General features: G+C 36.0%; 1 long non-coding RNA gene and 5 other non-coding genes across 6 annotated transcripts; 2 read left to right on the top strand and 4 right to left on the bottom strand.

Annotated features, from left to right (window-relative positions):
• The first annotated feature begins 1,036 nt into the window (after nucleotides 1-1,036).
• Nucleotides 1,037-1,119, top strand: trnal-uaa. The gene has a single exon. It is a non-coding gene; the product is annotated as a tRNA-Leu (tRNA).
• Nucleotides 1,120-1,301: 182 nt separating this feature from the next.
• On the top strand, nucleotides 1,302-1,383 carry trnas-aga. Its single transcript has one exon. It is a non-coding gene; the product is annotated as a tRNA-Ser (tRNA).
• Nucleotides 1,384-1,768: 385 nt separating this feature from the next.
• trnal-cag lies at nucleotides 1,769-1,851 on the bottom strand. The gene has a single exon. It is a non-coding gene; the product is annotated as a tRNA-Leu (tRNA).
• Nucleotides 1,852-5,917: 4,066 nt separating this feature from the next.
• Nucleotides 5,918-9,478, bottom strand: LOC120523905. The gene is made up of 5 exons (XR_005632720.1): nucleotides 9,187-9,478; nucleotides 9,014-9,066; nucleotides 7,201-7,232; nucleotides 6,811-6,842; nucleotides 5,918-5,995 (listed from the first exon to the last, which is right to left on the bottom strand). It is a non-coding gene; the product is annotated as an uncharacterized LOC120523905 (long non-coding RNA).
• On the bottom strand, nucleotides 6,689-6,765 carry LOC120520191. Its single transcript, XR_005631785.1, has one exon. It is a non-coding gene; the product is annotated as a small nucleolar RNA SNORD126 (small nucleolar RNA).
• LOC120520202 lies at nucleotides 7,076-7,152 on the bottom strand. The gene has a single exon (XR_005631786.1). It is a non-coding gene; the product is annotated as a small nucleolar RNA SNORD126 (small nucleolar RNA).
• Nucleotides 9,479-10,800: the final 1,322 nt, after the last annotated feature.

The raw sequence follows: 10,800 nt of genomic DNA on the forward strand, positions 1-10,800 counted from the left end.
AAATAAGCCCCGCCCCTCTCGGTCCGCTTTGTACTCCTGTAAGGTGGCGTCTGTCCACAATAGAGAATGTTACTGATTAGAGCGAGCACAGGTTCAAGAGAATTATCCCTTACTAAAAACGCTTACGCTGTTGCAATTAAACACGGTTTTGCCCAGATTGGATTATTGTCTGATTGGAGTTTATATCTGATTGTTTCATTTTGTGCCATTATGGGACAAAGATGAGGAATCTACATCATATATTTTAGTTATTCGCCTTCATAGGACAAAGGAATACAGGACAAACCTAATCTTTCAAATCTATCCCAATATGATACATACAAAGAGGGGTCTAAATAATATTTCTTAGTTTTGTCCCATTAGAGGACACAGGAAAGATATATAGTATATGTAATCTTTTGATTCTATCCCCAGTACAGTGCAAGGAAATTCTACACAAAATTGTAGCTGTTCGACATATTCATGACAAGGAATAATGATAATACTGTATTACCATATTAACAGCACATCTTTAAAGTCCATAATACTGTATTACCAATGTATAACAAGTCGCATCATGCTAAAGTTGTTAAATTAATCACGTTTTCATTTGACATTTTAAACCCGTTTAGACCAGTTCAGGGTTATGCATAGCTTGTAAATTCCACCTTAAAAACAACAGAAATGTAACAATTCAGACGTTCTACTCACAGATTAAGCCAATGAGATAAGGGGCAGCTCCCCACTTCCCTTTAGTATTGTAGGAACAGTAACAATAGTAGTTAAACACTAAAAAAAGTTAATATAGTGTCCTTACTTATGTCATTTATTTCTCTAGAAATACGTTTAATTTGTATATTGTAGTGGAACATTTGAGAAATGTGATCAAATGTAGCAGGAGGGGAGCGGATTTCTGCTTAAACGGTAAAATATGTTGAAAGAAAGTATAAAATTATTTCACGCGATGTGTAGAAACATCTACATATCGGTTTAGCCAATAAACCTAAAATGCACAAAACGGATTACTATTATAAAATATGAAGTAGGTTTCTTGTGTACCAGGATGGCCGAGTGGTTAAGGCGTTGGACTTAAGATCCAATGGACAAATGTCCGCGTGGGTTCGAACCCCACTTCTGGTAAAAGACATGTTTTATCCACTCCGTTAACATTTCGATCTTCTACAAATACCGCTTCCCTTCAGCTTATCAAATGCTACAAATGTGGAAAGAAAAAAGGAGCCCATCGATCCTTTTACACATATAATTTTCCACGACTTAAGATAACAAATACAAAAATCTCATCTCTCGAATGTTAAATAGGAGTAGTCGTGGCCGAGTGGTTAAGGCGATGGACTAGAAATCCATTGGGGTCTCCCCGCGCAGGTTCGAATCCTGCCGACTACGTAGTTATGCCTTATTAATATTACATTATAAATGTAGCCATTGCAAAAGTTGAAACACACGTAGTTCTTTTGAGGTTTATTGTACTAGGGTGTTGTACCGTGTTAGCCATTATGAGTGTACAGAAAAGCCTAGCAAAATGACACCTTTTATTGGCTGATGCAACTAAAACGATTACAATATGCAAGCTTCCGAGGCAACTCAGGCCCCTTCTTCAGTCAGGATGTAATTATTGTGAAAGCATTTACAAACACCCGGAGTGTACTATGTCATTTGCCTCACTTAATGGCGAATTCCTCCGAAACCTCTTAATGATGTGAACAAAACGCGGTGAATCGATTAGAACGGCATCAAGAGTCATTAAAACAGACCACCATAAAATAAGATGTGTCAGAAGTGGGATTCGAACCCACGCCTCCAGAGGAGACTGCGACCTGAACGCAGCGCCTTAGACCGCTCGGCCATCCTGACTCTTCGAAATATGTTTTCGACGGCAAAGCATAAATGAATACATGAGTAATTTATATTTTGTTTTCTAATCACTGTGTGAATTTATTTTCAAAAGTGAACTTCTCATCAGTAAATTAAGCATACGCATATTTCCAAAACTAATAGGCTCACTTTAGCGAATATTACAAATAATAATAATAACGTGTGATAAACGAGTAATACGAGACTAATATAAAACTGTGTTGAACACTCGAAGGACAATGACGGTTGCGAAAGCATACGCCAGGGGTAAACATATTTATTACCGATTTTCCATCGATCGAAATTGTTAACGAGTTTCGTTTAACCAATACGACCAGTTTATTATTTTAATGAGAGTTGTGAATAGAAAATCCTTACTGTATTGTAGTATTTCAGCAACATAAAAATAGGCTACTTACCCATTATGTGTACAGCACATTAGTGCACTGCAAAAGAACCACGGTGCCAGTGTTTACTGAATTTAATACACTTTGTGATATTGACAGTGGTAATATTATGCCACATTCCTATATTTTTATATTAATTACACTTGAAAACAGGTTGTGGTAAATCTTTTTACTTGAAAGACTTCTGTAGTAGTCGAATTACAGGAAATCATTCTCAATACTAAAATTTTAAAAATAAATGCAGGTATGGCAAACCAACACAGTAAACATTATATAGACCTGAAAAAGTATTTCTGATGTCCTGAAAGGTGTATTCAGTTATTTTCAGATATATTATTATAGTTATTATATAGTTATTTTCTGTGTTTACTACACAACACTATATTCCAAAATTACAAAGCAAAAACGGTAAATTTATTTTAAAAAAAAAGCTGAAATATCACAGTATGACGTGGATATTCTTTGCCATTTGTCTCAGAGTACCCTCAACATGCTCCAGTTTGGATAGAGACTGTTGGTAGACAGCTACTGTATTTTCAGGTCTCACTAGAGATGTTTTATTGGGTTCAAGTCTGGGCTTTGGCTGGGTCACTCCAGGACATGTATAGAATTGTCCCTATGCCACTTTGTCATTTTTGTTTTGTGCTTTGGGTCACTAACCTGTTGCAAGGTGAACGTTTGGCTCAGTATGAGATCCAGAGTGCTCTGGAGCAGGTTTTCATTAAGGAAGGGTCTCTCATTTGCTGCATTCAGGTTTCCCACAACCCTAATCTCCCAGTTCCATACTTCACCATTGGAATAGTATTGCATAGATGATACTGCCTGGTTTCCTCTGGACATGACAATTAGAACGGAGGCCAAACATTTCAGTTTTGGTTTCATGAAAACAGGGAATCTTGTTTGTAGGCTTTCATGTGTCACCTTGCCCCACTGCCACAAATCCCAGAATAGAGAAAAGGTTGCAGTGCTGGGTGTCTCCTGGAAATTCCTCCAATCTCAACACAGGTTCTTTGAAGATCAGCCAAAAGTGACCATTTGGTTCTTGGTCATCTCTCTTACCAAGGACCTCACCCCTCAGATTGTTTAGTCTGGGCAAGCAGCCAGCTCTAGGAAGTGTTGTTGCTGTTCCAAACATAGTCTAAGAATTATGGAGACCACTGTGCTTTTGTCAACCTACAATACAGAAATTTTTCTGTAGCTCTCCTCTGATCTGTGACTTGACACTCCTGTCTCTAAGCTTAAGAAGCAATTCTATTGACCTCATGGCTTGCTTGTTGTTCTGATACAAATTGTGAAATGACATTTAACATATATCTTTATTCACATTAATTCATCTATTTACTTATTTTTACTAGCTTTAAGTTTTACTCTGCTGGCCTAGCGCTCTTTCTCAGTGGTGGGGGAGGATTTGTTTTCAAACCTATTTTTGTAAAAATTGATTAGATTTGTATGGAACGTTGGGTGATTTCAATAAAATAAAGATCCACGGTACATGTTGAGACACCTGAATCACATTTGAAGATATCACTATTACATTTTCTTATTTAAAAATACATTTTGTGCTTTTCAAGATACAACTGAAACTAATTTTGAGATATCTTCACATGGCTTGAAATATTCTTCAAAGATTTCAAAGAGGACAAGAAGCTATTTTGAGGTATGTGGAAACAGTTTTGAGATCTCTAACTGCATCAGACCTACCTGCAAATAACATTTACATGTTTAGAAATTACTTCTTTTTAAAAAATATACTAAGTATCATCAAATCACATTTATCATATCGTAAGACACACTTTAAAAAACCTTAAATTAGCAAGAAATGAAAAAGAAACATTTGATACTTCACTTTGCCACATGCTTTTTAGATATTAAAAACAAGTATCTCCGAAATACATTCTCACATATTATGACCATTAGCAACTTCAAGATACTTGAACTGCACCTTTGTTTACTTTGACACATCTTTAAATAACATTGACCACTTTGGGATACTTCCCAAATATTAAAATAACTTCTTGATTTCAAGATGTCTCAAATTCCCCCAGTATTTTTTCCAGTAACTCAGTATATTAGTTTTAATGGGAGTTCTTAGAGAGCCCTATTCAAGATACCTTGCACTTGAGTAGTACCTTGGAACACGGATATGCAACAGGATCTCTCATTTCAAGATATCTTAAAATGTTTCAAGTTTGCTTTAAACTTTACTTTGAATTACCATACACAAAGAGTTGAGATATCATTTAGAACATATGTAACTATACCGTCATTCCTTCCAATCGTAAAAAAGGTCTTGCAGCAGGCCTGCTAGAACACGCAAGTATGCAATATTTGGTAAATTGGACTTTCAGATGTCTTACTATCTTACTGGCCACTGCACAGTACTGTCAAAATGTTTTCAATGCATTTGCTTTTATACGATTAATATTTGAACTGGATGCAAGCAAAACTTTCCCTACTGCAACTGTAGCCGAGACAACTGGGGATATTTCAACACTCATGCCAAGGTTTCAGATTCATCACTTTAGGGTACATTTCCCTTGCTGTCTGACTGTGACTTAGATGAAGGAGGAAAATTTAATTACAAGCTTTGCTGGGTTAATTCAGAATTTTTTTTTTATTGTTCCTACTGAATGTGGCGATTTTTTGTGTATTTTCCACTTGGATTCTGACAAAAAGTAAAATGGCTGAACTGGAGTAAAATTAAAAAAATGAAAACATTGAGTGCTTGTTTTCTCAATTATCATTCATTACAACTTACACATCAATCTCCAAAACACATATACAAAGAGAAATAGGACCTTAAAATGATTGTGGGTGTATATATCAAAAAATTAATCAAATTATTTGCACATGCAGTTTCTGGGGAAGTAGGAAGGACTTTGATCAACACTCCAACAGTTATGTGCTTACATTTAACAGCGCAAGACATTTAGGCACAGAATATGCTGTCATCAAAATGTACACCCCATGCTACAAATGAAAGCTCTGCGTTATGTTTTCCACAATGTGTAATTCAGGAAGAGGAATGTATCGGTACAGCAGTGATTTTTTTTTTTTTTTTTAAATCAACTCTTTAAGTGAAGGACCAATATATTTTAATAATTTAAAAAAATGTTTTCATAAAGAAAATCAAAAACCAGTTCATTATTATGGTCCTATACTGCACTTGTTTAAAACAGGGTGCTCAACAAAACAAATTTAAATCGTCTCATATTTCCTACATTTAGACATATTTCCAGCCTCCACTTTTATCCAACACCCCAAAGAAGCTAATGCTATATTAAATAGGAATTAACTGGCGCAGCACGAGTGTTTGCTTGTTACTTAAGGACTAGCACATTAATTTGGTTGGCTTCCAGATGCTACAAGGATCATGTCCAAAACATGCTTATCGGATTCCTTGATAATTCATTACAACTAAAACACATTTCAAATATGTGCTCTCAAAATGAAATGGTAGTTGAGAATTTTTTCAGTTTCCCACATGAACGGCTCTTTCTACATCGTTGCTTGTCTATTTAATTTTGTGAATGATGCTCAGCCCATATCACTTAGCAGACTTTAATGTCATAAAATTTAAGACAGTTTTTCACTTTTTAATCAGAAGTGCACCAATGTCTGTGTGGTGTGCAGATTAAAAAAAAAAAAATAAGACTGCGTTATTAAATAGAAAACTTTATTAAAAAGCCAAGATCACCTTGTCAATTATATTTGAAAATGTCACATTCTTCACATACCTAGAAAGGAAGGATGATAAAGTTATTACAATAATATTCTTTGACTTGTAAAAAAATGTAAGTTGATAGATGAAATAGCAAACTTAAAATGCAAAAAAATAAATATATATCTGGAACAGTCATTAGCCATTACGTTGACTGTCACTTTTTTATTTACTGAATGCATACCATGATTGAACATCTCCAAGCTATCACCAGAAACAAATCTTTTAAAGGTCTAACAGCCACCCATAGGTAAAGTAAGGATATTAACTACATTTTCAGTTCCATCAAATGTACATTATATGGAAGGAATGACCATTTTAGAAGCTTTTACAATTTCCAACTCAAAATGCTTACAGAGGACAGTTTAACTACTCCAAAATGTCTAGAAAACATGCATGGCAATAAGCTAAAAAATGTCTACATGAATACAAAAAGTGTTGACTGCCTGGTACAGTAATGATGCTTATAGCAGTCTCTGAAACAATCAGTTTAAAGTTAAGCAGGACAATTCGTTTTAGTCTCTCTAAAGCAACACAACATGCACTTTAAAATTTGAATACATTACTGAAGTGTACAGATATCCCTAGACCAAGTAAACACTTAGTAATATTGTTAAGATGGTCATGCCTCAGCAGGAGACAAATTGCTCCAGCAGCTCAAAAATCAATTGCAATATACACTCTGTAGGACTTGTTAAGTTTTGTGGAAGGTCTAGTTCAGAGCATGTAAATAATCATTAGTGTCAGGTGAAACACGGACTAACATGCAGCTCATCACAACTGACCACTAACCACGCAAAGTTTATATAAAACAAAGATAACCAAACTCACCTTTCGGCTTACAAGATTTCTAATCGAAAACCCTGTAAAAAACACAAGAGGTTTAGAAAATCGCAACAATTCAGTTTTACATTAATATACTTTTGTAATTAATGCAGGCCTTAGTGCATGCATTGTACAGATATTCCTAGACCAAGTAAACACTTAGTGATATTGTTAAGATGGTCACACCTCAACATGAGACAAATTGTTCCAACAGCTCAGAAATCAATTGCAATATTATACTCTGTAGGACGTGCTTAGTGGTGTGGAAGAAGGTCTAGTTCAGAGCATGTAAATAATCATTAGTGTCAGGTGAAACACGGACTAACATGCAGCTCATCACAACTGACCACTAACCACGCAAAGTTTATATAATACAAAGGAGATAACCAAACTCACCTTTTGGCTTACAAGATTTCTAATTGGAAACCCTGTTATATATAAAAAAAAAAAACACAAGAGGTTTAGAAAGCGCAACAATTCAGTTTTAGATTTAATATACTTTTGTCATTAATGCAGGCACATTCTTGTAATCAGAGACATCAGGCGAAACAGACTAACATGCAGGTTATCATAGGTACTTGCTGCAGAAGTCAAGATATTTCAGACAAAAGACTTGCTTTGGTATTAAACACCCTTGACCAGAGCTATGGAAGAAAGACTGTCACATTACACAACCTCGCCAGCCATTTTCAGTCATTGCCTTCATTTACATAGTCATAAGAACACAGAGGCAATCGGGGCAAAAACCAATGAAACTGATTTTGTATTTAGTCCTAGGGGTTGGCTCAGAGTGCATGGAAGCCAACAACTAATTAATGTTCTTCTTCAAATACAATGCACAGAATAATGAATGCAGAGGTTTTGGACCACAGAAAACTGAAGAGAAGCTTCAGGTTGCAGCAGAACTCATAGTGGTTAACCCTTTGCACAGTGCCAGCTCCATCAGCCAGCGTGCTATTAGCAAGCACGTCCGTGCTACAAGGTAAGCCACTCATTTGGTAAATGTGCCGTGGGCAGCGATTTTCAGTTGTTTAAAGAAATGAAGTCTGGTTATAACAACTGAGGTTGGCAAGTCTGACAAGCCCCACGTCTTGAAATTGCATAACATGACATCAGAGATCTATGACACAATCGCAGTGTAGACCACCGTAGAAGACATTTGTTACATAAAAGTAATGTAATTTTACTTGTGCTGTAAATGTGTAGCTTATTATATATACTAGTACCATTAAATGGCTTTCTTCATTGCAGTTTATATGGCATTTTGAAAACGAAGAACACTTCACTTTCTACAATGACTTTTCAAAGTAAAAATGTGCACCCTATACCCTAAAAAAAAAATTCACTATATAAAGACTGAGAAAATAAAACAGGTTTCAAACGAATTAAAGGATGAAAAGGTGTTGTTACACTTGCTAATATTCCAGGGGTCTTTAAGACGGCACCTTATGATGACAACTCATACTCACTGGCTTGTCTGTATTATTTAATTAATATCCTGTGATTTATGTTTGCACTGTAAAACTGGGAACGTGTGATTAAACAAGTGTAATTTTGAAAATTCCCACTAACACAGCACAAGAAAGTGTAAGGGGAGTTGGGGGTTTAGACTGGACCACACGAGAACAGCTTTAAAAAAAAATGTAACTGATCACAGTATTAAGATCCTACTACAAAGTCTTGGAGAGTTGCAGCACTTAAAAGTGCAAATAAAGCGACAAATTATGATAACGCAGTAGGTACTTGAATATGAGTGAAGTATAGGTTAGAAAACCAAACGTACACATGCCTACACGTTTCCTAACAAATTAAGCGCACGAATTTCCTCCGGATTAAGGAAAGCATTAATTTAAAAATATAACCCTTACGGACTGCACTGCCATCAACGACAAATGGTCTATAAAAAAAGTGCGATACCTCATGTGGCGCACTAACCAAAAGTGGTGACCAGCAGGAGGCGCCGACCACATGGCGAGTCACGGGCCTAGCGCCAGAGCCAAGAGAGTCCCTCATAAGGAAATCATTGTACACTTGCAGTTTCTACATTGACTAAAAGCATCTCTGGCACACGGGCAATTATTTTCACTTCAGATATTTAAATTGACTACCTTTTCGAATCAACATGGCGAATAAGGATGTTACATGTTTTAACTTGCAGTGCAGCCTTCGAAAAAGTTAACCTTACTGATAGAGGAATGTAATGGCTCACCTTTCGTAAAGTTCCAGCTCCCCTTCATGCAACGCATCTTGCAATAACCCATGCTGCAAAAAAGGAGAGAGAGAGCGAGTTGAACTCAGTTCGGTCATGACTTTTAATATTACTGAGCTAAGCTCACAAACATCATCTACAATAACGCGACATCAATAACTCGCCTCACCTACCGTTGCGACCATACTGCTTGTCAAATTCTAGCACATTCGTTTGATTAACTCCGACACCCATCTGCAAACATTTCTGCACCAGTTAGCAACATTACATTTTCCTTCTAAGCGCACAAATAAGCTACACGCCTCCATTATTCGAGTGCACCTGCTCAAACTCCTTCCCAGAATAAAGCATACTCTAAAATGGATAACCATTTTGCTAATAAAACAAATTTCTTATCTCTCCCCATATTCCCCTTCTCCTTCTACTACCACTACCACCACCTCACTCGTGCTCAGTACAAAAAGAAAGGAAAACATCAAGCCCATCCTCTGCATCTCCTGTCCGAGGTGGAGCACAGTCGGTATTTCCGGTAAGCCTCGCCAATCAAAACAGCCAATAGGTGGGAACAATAACGGGCGGGGTCAACAGATTTTTTTTTGTTTGTAGCTCCCGCCCACTCACATTTTTCTTGCTCCTAATTGGAAGTTTCTTCTGTCAGATCGGCTTGACTTTGCAAGAAGAAACGAGACCTTGCGTGATTACGGTTCAAACACAAGTGGGATTTAATGCAAATAGAAATGCAGGATATACATCTGAGAATGAATAACACTGGTATACAAATATTTAACTCATAAAAATTGTTTTAATTGCGAAATGTTATTTTTATTTGTAGTCATGAACACAATAAAAATTAAAACTAAACTAAAATAAAAAGAAATCTAATTATAATTTAACAATTTGTACATGTTATGTCTGTATGCATTATTGTTCTAAATCAATTTAAAATTAAATACTTAGTCAATCTAGCATTTTAAAACATATGTAAAGGAAACAGCAATGCATATTGACTGACGTTTAAATATCGATTTTTTGTCACTTTCTTTTTTTTTTAAATCCTACACTTTGTTTTCTGCCCATCGTTTTTGCACATTTTCTGACGTGTCTGTCCCCTATGAGTCATTCAGCACTAGTCCACCATCACAGTGGCTTCACAATGTCCTTTCTTTCCAGGTCCTTGATATCCTGATGGAATCTTTCACCCTGCTCTTCACTCACCGCTGTAAGATATTTAGGGTAAAATTCCAAATGCAAATCCAAACTTTGAGACTCATATCGCAACAGCATTTCTTAAACGTAACTGATCGTTTTTTCATATTTTTTATACTTTGGATCTTTACTTAAACATATTAGAAATCTGTTTTCTAATATCAGGTTCGGCAAAAATGTTCCCTTTGATTGTAGCGCCTGACAAACCAGAAAACGTTTGTCACAAATACAAAAAACAGGCTCCATTTTGTGATAGGACTTTGACAAACTGCTTTATTAAACCAACCTTAATATGAAGTTTTGGTAAGAGCATTTTATCTAGCCAGGTCTGATAATGTTTTTGACACCGTGCTATAGTTTCTTACTGAACCCCAATGGAAATTCTTGGCTCTGCTGTCCCGCTCACAGAGAAAGCATGTGAATTTTGTATGCCCTGACTAATGACTCAGTACGATACATAGGACTTTCAGCTATATTCTGACCTTATTATCAAATAAAAAATTGTTTTGCTATAAACATAAATTTTAATACTACACAATATTAAATTCAAATAAATAATATTTAAATACATTTATATTTAA

This window comes from Polypterus senegalus, chromosome 1 (assembly GCF_016835505.1).
Source record: "Polypterus senegalus isolate Bchr_013 chromosome 1, ASM1683550v1, whole genome shotgun sequence".
Lineage (NCBI taxonomy): Eukaryota > Metazoa > Chordata > Cladistia > Polypteriformes > Polypteridae > Polypterus > Polypterus senegalus.